The sequence below is a fragment of the Apium graveolens genome, chromosome 2 (assembly GCF_009905375.1).
Source record: "Apium graveolens cultivar Ventura chromosome 2, ASM990537v1, whole genome shotgun sequence".
NCBI lineage: Eukaryota > Viridiplantae > Streptophyta > Magnoliopsida > Apiales > Apiaceae > Apium > Apium graveolens.
Window position 1 is genome coordinate 272,319,407 of NC_133648.1, and position 10,771 is coordinate 272,330,177.

Genomic DNA, 10,771 nt, shown 5'->3' on the forward strand with positions numbered 1-10,771 from the left:
TAATCCCTTGTAAATGATACCGTTGTTGTAACACCTTTCAAGTTTAATAATAGTTTTATTTAACTTGAATTTTGTTTCACTTTTTTATTCCACATTAAATTCGATTAAACGGTATAGTGTGTATTCAACCCCCCCTTCTACAAACATATTGGGACCTAACACCTATGCTAGAGATAGGCATTATTTGCTTATACCCTGAGTATAGGGTAACCAAAGTTGAACATTTTCCTAAAACCGGGAGGCGAGGTTCCCGAGTATATTTTATATAGTTTCCTATAACTATTAATCGAATAAGGTATATTCGATAATTTTGAATAATTATCAAACTTATTTTTGATTATTCAAATAAAGATCTTACTTTCGTATAAGTATATCTTTCGATAATTATTATTCTTTTCAAGTATTATTTTCAATAAGTTTCACTGATTTTTTTTATAAAAGCTATTCTTTATTAGAATATTATATAAAGAATAATATTCAGATATTCTTCGATTATTTTGTAACTGATTTATTTTATAATATAATCCTTTCTTCAAACATTTTCAAAAATGTTTTCGAGTCTTCAAAATGAATTTAAAAGTTAGAGCGGATCCCAAAACTCGATATTAATTTAAGATCTTCCTTTCAAAAGGGGTTTAAATACTCGCTCAAAACCTAAGGGATCCAGCTCCGTGGTGTATTTTCGGCACAACGAAGTTTCTAATTTGATAAAATAATTTGATTACTTGCCCAATGTTCGGGAAGTAAGCCCAATCAAAATGCATCGGCATAGGTAACATGGGCTCAGTGGGAGTCCATAAAACTATAAGTGGCTCAGTGGGAGTCCATCAATGTGTAACTGACTGAGTGGCAGTCCAGCATAAGGTCCTAAGGTGACCAGGGTGATGACCAGTGGAGAATTCATCCATCTACTAGTAGAAAAGGTGACTTAATTGGTATATTTGCCTGATCAGCAAGATATTAAGTTTATGCCAAGGTTTTCTTCTTTCCAAATTCATTGGATATTGTAACTCTATTTATAATTTTCATAACTGAGGTTTTCAAGGAGTGTATGAGATATATATATATAGGTGTATATATATCAGGACTTAATGAAGTGTCTCGTAACTTCATTTCTTTTAAATGATATTTCAAAGATTAAATCTATTCAAGTATTATCTTGTAGTCTCATCTATGTGATGAACTTTTGAAACCGATTATACCTTGAACGGTGGTAGTTCAAGTAGTATTCATAAAAGATATAAGTATATTGGAGTATCTTGTAACTTCATCTTTTCAACTTATATCTATTTAATGATTATCTTATGCATGACAAAGTTTTTCAGAAAAACATTAAGACAAGGTTAGATATATGAGATCACCTTGAAATGATATTTTTATACAGTTATAAATTGGAACACTATGTATATTATACATGACAGAGGATTTCAAAGATTTTGAAAAGTATATATGTATATATATATACTGAATATTTTGTGACTTCGTCGCGTTAAGATATCAAACTTGGTTCATTTTTTCTTGACCAAGACTTTCATGAGTACTATGAGAATGCACATATATTGTTAATTATTATACATGTTATTTTGGTGGGCTTGTTTCTCACCCTTGCCTTATTCTTTCATCACACAATAGCTACACAAGATGAACAGGACCAAGCTCCCAATTCACGAGCGGATAGGATATGTTCCGCAGTTTCCTGTAGTCGTTGAAGCCGTTGTAGCTGAGGTAGGAACTACCAATAGGCTAGGCTTACAACTTTTGATGTACCAGACTTATGTATAGTTATGAATTGTAATAATGGCAAAGAAAATGTAAATCTATTTAGAAACCCTTTTGAGGTGTAATGACTTATAATTGTGGAATAAAATGACTTGTGTTATTTTTGGTATTCATCTCTGAGACTATAACTTGTGGTGTGTATGTATATTGTGGGGTCATAGTACGCAGTAGTTGGTTGTTTATTACGATTGAGTGTTATTAAGGGAAATGGAACTCGTGACAAACCGGATCCCCGACCCCTGATTTGGGGGTGTTATAGAAATGGTATCAGAGCCAAGCGTTATAAACCTCAGAGATAATGTGTCGTTAAAATAATAAGTTCACTAAGATAATAAGAACTCTTGCCAAGCTCATAGTCGGACTACCTAACATAGTACTGATAGTTAAAACCCTTACGGGAAACCTTATGAATATCGTGACAGTAACATAAATCGTTATCGTATAAGGTGGCGGGGCTCCGAACCCTGAAGTTCAAGAGCAATAACACGATGATATTTTACTACACATTGGGGATCAGATTATGGATCCGATGGAGCAACCTAACGAGGGACCAGAAGATGTTCATATTAAGGATGTAGCAGTTGAGGATGTTATCCCAGAAGGGATTATTGCTGAAGAGGATTCTGTGGATGATCCTGATAAGAATGAAGAAAGGACCGCTGAGGAATTGATGACCGTGGTTAGGGCAACTACCAGAGGTAGGATTGGCCGGTTATTATCGTTCAAGTTTACAAAGATAGCAGTCCCTTTAACGCGGCTTACTCGTAAGACTGGGAAGTTCGAACGGACAGAAAAATGCGAGAAAAGCTTCCAAGAACTGAAGAAAAGATTGGTGACGACCCCTATATTGGCGTTGCCAGATGGAAAAAGAGATTTTATGATTTGTAGTGACGCTTCGCACAAGGAATTAGGGTGCGTTCTTATATCACGTGGAAAGATAATCGCGTACGCGTCAAGACAATTTAGGGAATATGAAATTCGATATCCCACCCATGATCTTGGGCTCGCGGCAATATATTAGCCCTAAAGATTGGAGGCACTACTTGTATGGAGAGAAGTGCGAGATTTACACAAACCATAAGAGCTCTAGTACATTTTTACACATAAAGAGCCCAACATGCGCCAGAGGAGGTGGTTAGAGCTAATCAAGGATTATGATTATGAGATTCTTTATCATCCAAGAAAAGCCAATATGGTGGCTGACGCCCTTAGTAGAAAGGAGAGACTCAAGATGATAATGTCTTCGGGAGAGTTGATAAGAGATTTCAAGAAAATGGAAATAGAAGTGAAGGTAACCGGAGCCGGTACCGAAAAGCTATTTGAGATCGTAATACAGCCCAAATTATTGGAAAAGATCAGCTTGTGCCAAGAAAAAGTGATGAATGAAGGCAGAGAGCCAATGACGGGAGGATAGATTAATATCGAGAAATATGATATGGGAACAATGAGGTATTCCTATAGAATTTAGGTCCACAGTGTTCAAGATCTAAGGACGAGAACTTAGACAAAAGCCATAGTTCGAGGAATAAGATTTAGGGCAAACCCTGAATTTGATAATGAGGGGGGTCGCCATCAAGATAGAAGGAACCCATAACATAATAAAGTGGAAAACAAGGATTTTAACGTATAAGATAACCCCGATTATGGGAGAAGGATGAAACATTTCATACTGAGTAAAACAGAAATCGAGCAAGATAGGGAGAACCAAGACGGTACTCCTATGGGGCAATTTATGGACCTGCATAAACAAAACTTATACTTTTATCCCCAACCACCACCCTGAGGAAACAATATGGTGGGAAATTCTTTCAAGAACTTTAAGTCACGAAGATCTCAGAGTTCCAAGGATTAAGCTGACCTAGTCGAGGCAAGAGCCTGGCTAAAGGAAATAGAGGAATCATTTTATATTCTAAATGATTGATGAAGCGGAAAAGACTATTTTTTCCACTTACCTTCCTATGAGAGAAGCCACCCGCTGGTGGAAGGCTAAGGAAGATAGAGAGATAGTGTGGAAGTTTTAGAGCCGGATCAGAGGCGGAAAAGTATGATAAATCATGAATCTAGGTTGTGAAAGTCGTCAAGATTCGTCTGAAGGACACGAATCTAGAATGACGGGATGTTTGAAATAAATGCTTATGTTGTGTTGGTTCATGAAATGGTTGTTATAGAAATGAAAATAAAAAGACTGAAAAGGAAAGGAGTACAAAGGTATATAAAGGAAATAGAGATGAGACGCGACAAGGAAGTTAGGTATGTAAAACCCTAAGAAACCCTAGAAATAAATATAGATAAGCGTGTCATCATTAACGCAATGGTGACTGATCATGAGATAAAGTCAAGGTTTGGAGGCGTAAACGATACATATAATTAATCCCCTTTAAGTTGGGAGTATTCGATGAAACTCCGAGATAGATTGATGGATTAATAAGGGAACACAGATGGACTGGGGAGACAGGAAAGCAAGAAATTAATAAATTAGATGAAGAAAGTAACCTTGAAAAATGTGAAGTGTATGTAACACATGTGACTTGTTACCCAAAAGGGAGACACCAAGTATAGAAGATATCCCAACATTGAAATGACTGTTGAGATAAACAACAAAGGTAAATGAGGATTTAGTAAGAAGAAGTTAACGTTGAACATGACCAATATCTTCCAGAACATCCCTGTTATCATTACCAAATCATGAAAGAAAAGCGGATAACCGTTGTTATCTTTTGGAGGCCATATGGATTGACCTCAGTTTGAATAAGGATGTTGTTTTGAAATTAGGTATAGACTATCAAGGTGGGAATGATTGAATAATGATAGGGAATAAAATAAAGCCTGGGTATGTAATTAATATTGCATTAATCATATCAGAATTGAGCCAACAGCTAGGCCCATTTCAGAAGGCCCAAAATCCTGAATATTAATTAATTTCATAATTAATTAATAAGGGATAAGTCAGCTGATAAGATGAGTCCTAGTGGAGAAATAAATCCTTGTAGATTGGCCTCCAAGGAACCTGGTGGGATAAGGAATCAGCTTCCTACCTCTTAGGACTCCAAAGTCCATTCTAATTCTGAGACTTGCCCACCAAGTCTCCTAACCCAAGTCCAATTCAAGGACTCCCAACATCTATATAAGGGGTCTCACCCCACAAATCAGAACTACGTTTTTTGACTTGATCATTGGCATACAGCAAGGTACGTAGGCATCTTGTAAGGCAGATTGAGTCACGAACCACAAGAGCATTCAAATCGAGCCTCGAAGCTCACGTTCCCTAGTAATAAACACAACAATTAGTATACCTTAGTTTTTTATCCATAACATTTGGCGTCGTCTGTTGGACAACACAACAACAACCTTAGCGAGAACACGAAGAACAAGCAGCGCCCTTAAAGGAGGAACACCTACGGGGACAACCCAAGCGATTTCGTCAACCGTGGAGGTACCCCCGCATTCAACCTATGCCACCACCCAAGGAGAAGCCCAGGTAGGGGCAACTGAACCTCAGCCACAAGGGACGATTCTCTCGGCTACTCAAGGGACGAATTTCCAACTTCGGCAGCTACATACACTTGTGAATTCTTGACCCGTTGGTTATGTGTATTCAACTATTGTGACTACTAACCCCCTTATGGGATGCCCCTTTACCCCGAGGTTGGAGGAAGTGGACATGCTGGACGGGGTAAAGCACTAGGGCAAAAACCCCTCTACATACAAGGTTTGGCTCCTATCCTAGAGGATCAGGAATTTTCCGGTCCTTATACTGAGAGAGACTCCGAATCTTCGGATGATTAAGTGGCCCCAAGAAGGAGACGTGCTGGCAAAGAGCCGATGGCTGATGGTAACCAACATCCTAGAAGCACCCGAGGGGTGAACCCCCAAGAAGTGTAGGAGAGAATCAAGGCCCATGAGGCTGAAATTCAAAGGCTGAAGCACGACTTGGAGGCGTACCAGGTTCCCAGGCCCCCATTACCACCTAGGGGAAGAAATCCTCCTCCAATCATAGACCTGGATGGTCCGTCACAAAGAAGGGCTGTAGTCCCAAGAGTTGATCCAAACAATCTTCTTCCCCTTGGAGATCCTGATGATCCTACTACACCATTCACTGAAGAGATAATGAATGCCCATATTTTAAGGAAATTCAAGATGCCCACTATCAAAGCTTATGATGGCACGGGAAATCCCGCTATTCATGTCAGGATATTCTCCAATGCACTGCTGTTGCAGCCCGTGAATGACGTTATTAAGTGTCGGGCCTTTCCTCAAACCCTGTCGGGTATGGCTCAAAGATGGTATAGTCGTTTGCCCTCGAACTCTATTGAGTCCTTCAGAGAATTAAGTCAGGTTTTTATTAAGCAATTCATCAGCGGGAGAGTGCATGAGAAAAGTTTAGCATCCCTCATGAGCATTATGCAGGGAGCGAAGGAATCCTTGAGAGACTACCTGAATCGATTCACAAAGTAAGCTTTAAAAGTCTCGGACCTTGATGACAAGGTAGCCATGATAGCACTGCAACAGGGAACTAGGGATGAGTTCTTCAAGATGTCCTTCGCCAAGCGTCCCCTTGAAAGCATGTTGCAACTCCAAGATAGGGTCGGGAAGTACATCAAAGTGTATGAGAGCATGAGGAAGACAGTAGTGAGTAACGAGCCCACTGGAGGCAAGAAGTGAAAAACTGATCTGGAATATATTGCTAAGGACAAGTATCCCAGAACTGAGCAAAACCCAGATTCAACCCCAAAGAAGGGAGGACCTGGACAAAAGTTCACTGAATACACTAAGCTGAATGCTCCTAGAAGCCAGATCTTGATGGAAATCGAGAAAGATCAAGATATTTGTTGGCCTAAACCATTGAAGGCTGATCCTGCCAAGCTAGATAAGAGCAAATATTGTAGATTTCACAAAGATGTTGGTCATGACACCGATGAGTGTAGGCAACTGAAGGATGGAATAGAATTCCTCATTCGGAAAAGAAGATTGAACAAGTACATTGGGGAAGGAAGAGATAGGAATAACGATGGGAGAAAGAACTTTGAAGATCGTAGGAGGGACCAAGATGATCAGGGGCGGAATCCCCAGCCCAGGGGACCGGTTATAAATGCAATCTTTGGAGGACCGCGACCCCGAGGGCCTATGATAAACAAAATTTTTGGAGGACCAACTGCTGCTGGATTATCCAAGAACTCCAGGAAAGCATATACCCGAGAACTTATGCATATTGTTGGTGAAGCCCCGAAGAGGGCCAGGACAGGAGTAACAATGGCTTTTGATGATTCTGACTTGGAGGGTGTGAAATTTCCCCATGACGACCCACTGGTCATAACACCGATAATAAGAAACAACCCAGTTAAGAGGGTCCCTGTGGTTAACGGTGCTTCAGTGGATATCTTGCTCCATGACACCTTTTTAAGGATGGATTATAATGACTCCCAATTAACCCCGACCGATATGCCGATATATGGATTTGCGGGAGCAGAGTGCCCTGTGGAAGGGATAATCAAGTTGCCAATAACCATAGGTCAGGAACCAAGGAAAGCAACATAGATGTTGGACTTTATGGTGGTGAAGGCTAGTTCAACTTACAACGCTATAATGGGAAGAACAGGAAAACATGCCTTTAAAGAAGTCCCTTCTTCCTACCATTCAGTAATGAAGTTTCCCACCCGGAATGGGATTGGAGAAGAAAGAGGAGATAAAAAAATGGCTAGAAGTTGTTATGTGGCCTCACTAGGGCAGATGGAGTCGGGGGGCAGGTTCTGCCTATTGAAGATCTGGATATTCGGGAGAATGATGAGAAAAGAAGGAAGCTAGCAGAAGACTTGGTTCTGGTTCCTTTAGCCCCCGAGCATCCTGAGAAGGTGACTTTCATTGGAGCCACACTAGAGGAGCCCCTTAGAGGGAATTGGTGAAATTTTTGCAAGAAAATAGTGATGTGTTTGCATGGTCAGCAGCTGATATGCCCGGCATAGACCCGGAACTAATTACTCACAAGCTGAACATGGATCCGACTCGGAAGATAGTTAATCAAAAGAAAATGAGTTTTTCTCCAGAGAGACAAGAAGCTATAAAACAGGAGGTTGAGAAGCTCTTAGAGGCTGGTTTCATTGAGGAGATACAATTTTCGGAATGGTTAGCAAACCCTATAATGGTGAAGAAGGCCAATGAAAAATAGAGGATGTGTGTGGACTTCACTGATCTGAATGATGCATGCCCTAAGGACTGTTTCCCATTGCCAAGGATAGATACTTTGATAGATGCCACTGCTGGGCATGAGATGCTGAGCTTCATGGATGGATTTAGTGGATACAATCAGATCAAGATACACAAGGATGACATCCCAAAGGTATCATTCATCACTGACTTTGGTGTTTATTATTATCTTGTTATGGCATTTGGTCTTAAGAATGCAGGAGCCACCTACCAAAGGTTGGTGAATAAGATTTTTAAGGATCTTATTGGCAAGACCATGGAAGTCTATGTCGATGACATGTTAGTCAAGAGTCTAGTAAAAACTGACCATATAACCCATTTGAGGGAGGCTTTTGAGGTCCTGAGGTACCACAAGATGATGTTAAATCCTACAAAGTGTGCTTTCGGAGTAGGATCTGGAAAGTTTTTGGGATTGATGGTCTCCAAGAGAGGAATTGAGGCCAATCCCGATAAAATAAAGGTAATCCTGGATATGGAACCACCAAAAACTGTCAAAGATATTCAAAAGCTCACTGGAAGGGTTGTTGCGTTGGGACGATTCATCTCCAAGTTTGGGGACAAGTGCTTGTCGTTCTTCAAGTCCTTAAAGAAGGTTAAGGATTTTGTATGGAGTGAGGAAAGCCAGAAGGCGTTCGAGGAATTAAAGAAATATATGGCTCAGGCCCCGTTGTTGGCCAAGCCATCTTTGAATGAAGTTTTATACTTGTACTTGGCCGTTTCAGAGAGTGCCTTGAGCGCTATATTGGTTAAGGAGGAACTCAAAATCCAGAAACCCGTATACTATGTCAGCAAAATTCTGCATGGAGCTGAGTTAAATTATTCTACTATTGAGAAGTTTGCTTTAGCCTTGGTAATGGCTTCGAGAAAGTTGTGTCCTTACTTCCAGGCTCATAAGATTGAGGTGCTAACAAATCAACCCCTGAGAAATATCATTCATAGTCCCCAGGCTAGTGGGAGGTTGATCAAGTGGGCAACAGAGCTGGGAGAATTCAACATTAAGTATAAGCCACGAAAGGCAATAAAAGCCCAGGCATTGGATGACTTCGTGGTGGAATGTACCATACCCAACCAAAAAGTCGGGGGGCAGGAAGATTCTACACCTCGGGACAAGGAATTTGATAAGGGGGAGAAAGAAAAGGATGATAAGGAGAAGGAATATTGGGTTCTCTATTTTTGATGGGGCATCAAAAACAAATTCAAGTGGAGAAGGGTTAGTTTTACAAAGCCCTGATGGGTTCTTGATTGAATATGCTAAGAAATTAGACTTCCCGACCACAAATAATGAGGTAGAATATGAAGCTCTGATAGCTGGTCTTGGCTTAGCAGGGACACTTAGAGTCAAGAATTTAAAAGTCTGTGGAGACTCGAAGCTAGTCATATCCAGGTAAAGGGAGAGTTTAAGGCAAGGGATGATACGATGGCTAAGTATATCTGCCTAGTAAGGGTTGTGATGACCCAATTCGATGAATGCCATGTCAAGCACATTCCAAGGGAGGAAAATGCTAAGGTAGATGCCTTATCAAAGTTTGCTTCATCTGAGATGGAGGAAAGTTCAGGAAGTGTATACTTCCGCGTTCTGAAGACACGGAGCATTGATATTAAGTTTATAGCTCCTATAGGTCTTGGGACGTCATGGATAGATCCCATTAAGACTCATATTCAAACCGGTTGGTTGCCTAATGATGCTACTAAAGCACGGAAGTTGGTTGTTCGAGCATTAAGATACTCCTTAATAGATGGAATTTTGTATAAAAGATCTTATGTAGTTCCTTACTTAAGATGTCTCAGGCCCGATGAGGCACGCTTGACTCTTAAAGAAGTGCATGAAGGTATATGTGGGCAACACTTGGGGGGCAGAGCACTAGCTCATAAGATAACCCGTTTAGGCTTCTATTGGCCAGAAATAATGGTTGATGCCAAAGAGTACGTGAAGAAGTGTGACCGTTGTTAGAAGCATGCACCTGTTATTAGACAACCCCCCGAGATGCTGACCTCCATCAACTCGCCCATCCCCTTTGCTATGTGGGGAATGGATATACTTGGGCCTTTCCCCATGGCCACAGCACAAAGGAAGTTCCTGATTGTAGCCATTGATTATTTTACTATGTGGATTGAAGCCAAGCCTTTGGCCAAAATCATAACTAAGCAGGTTGCACAATTCCTGTGGGAAAATATCATGTGCCGGTATGGAATTCCCCGCATTCTAGTCACTGACAATGGAACACAGTTCAACAATGAGGAATTCAAGAAGTTTTATGAGGAGAATGAAATTGAATTATGATTCACCTCTGTGGATCACCCGCAAGCCAATGGGAAAGCAGAAGTGGCAAATCGAATAATCCTGGATGGACTAAGAAAGAGGATCGAAAAATCGAGGAGTAACTGGGTGGATGAAATACTCCCAATACTATGGGCCTATAGGACTACCTGTAGAGTCACGACTGGAGCAACTCTCTTCATGTTAGCATATAGAGGCATAAGCAGTTGTTCCTGTAGAGATATCACATTCCTCCCCCAGGATTTAAGCTTTCAATGCCGAGGAAAATGAGGAAGGGCAAAGGTTAACCCTGGATGTAATTGATGAAGTGCGAGATGAGGCACATGCGAAGATAATCGAATATCAGAAAAAGGCTTCGTTCTACTACAACCTAAGGGTTAAGGAAAGGTTCTTCAAATAGGGTGACTTAGTCCTGAGGAAGGTGGAAGCTTCTGGAGTAGGGCAGAAAGGGAAGCTTGCCCCAAATTGGGAAGGGCCATACAAGGTCCAGAGTGTTCAAGGTAGAGGATCCTA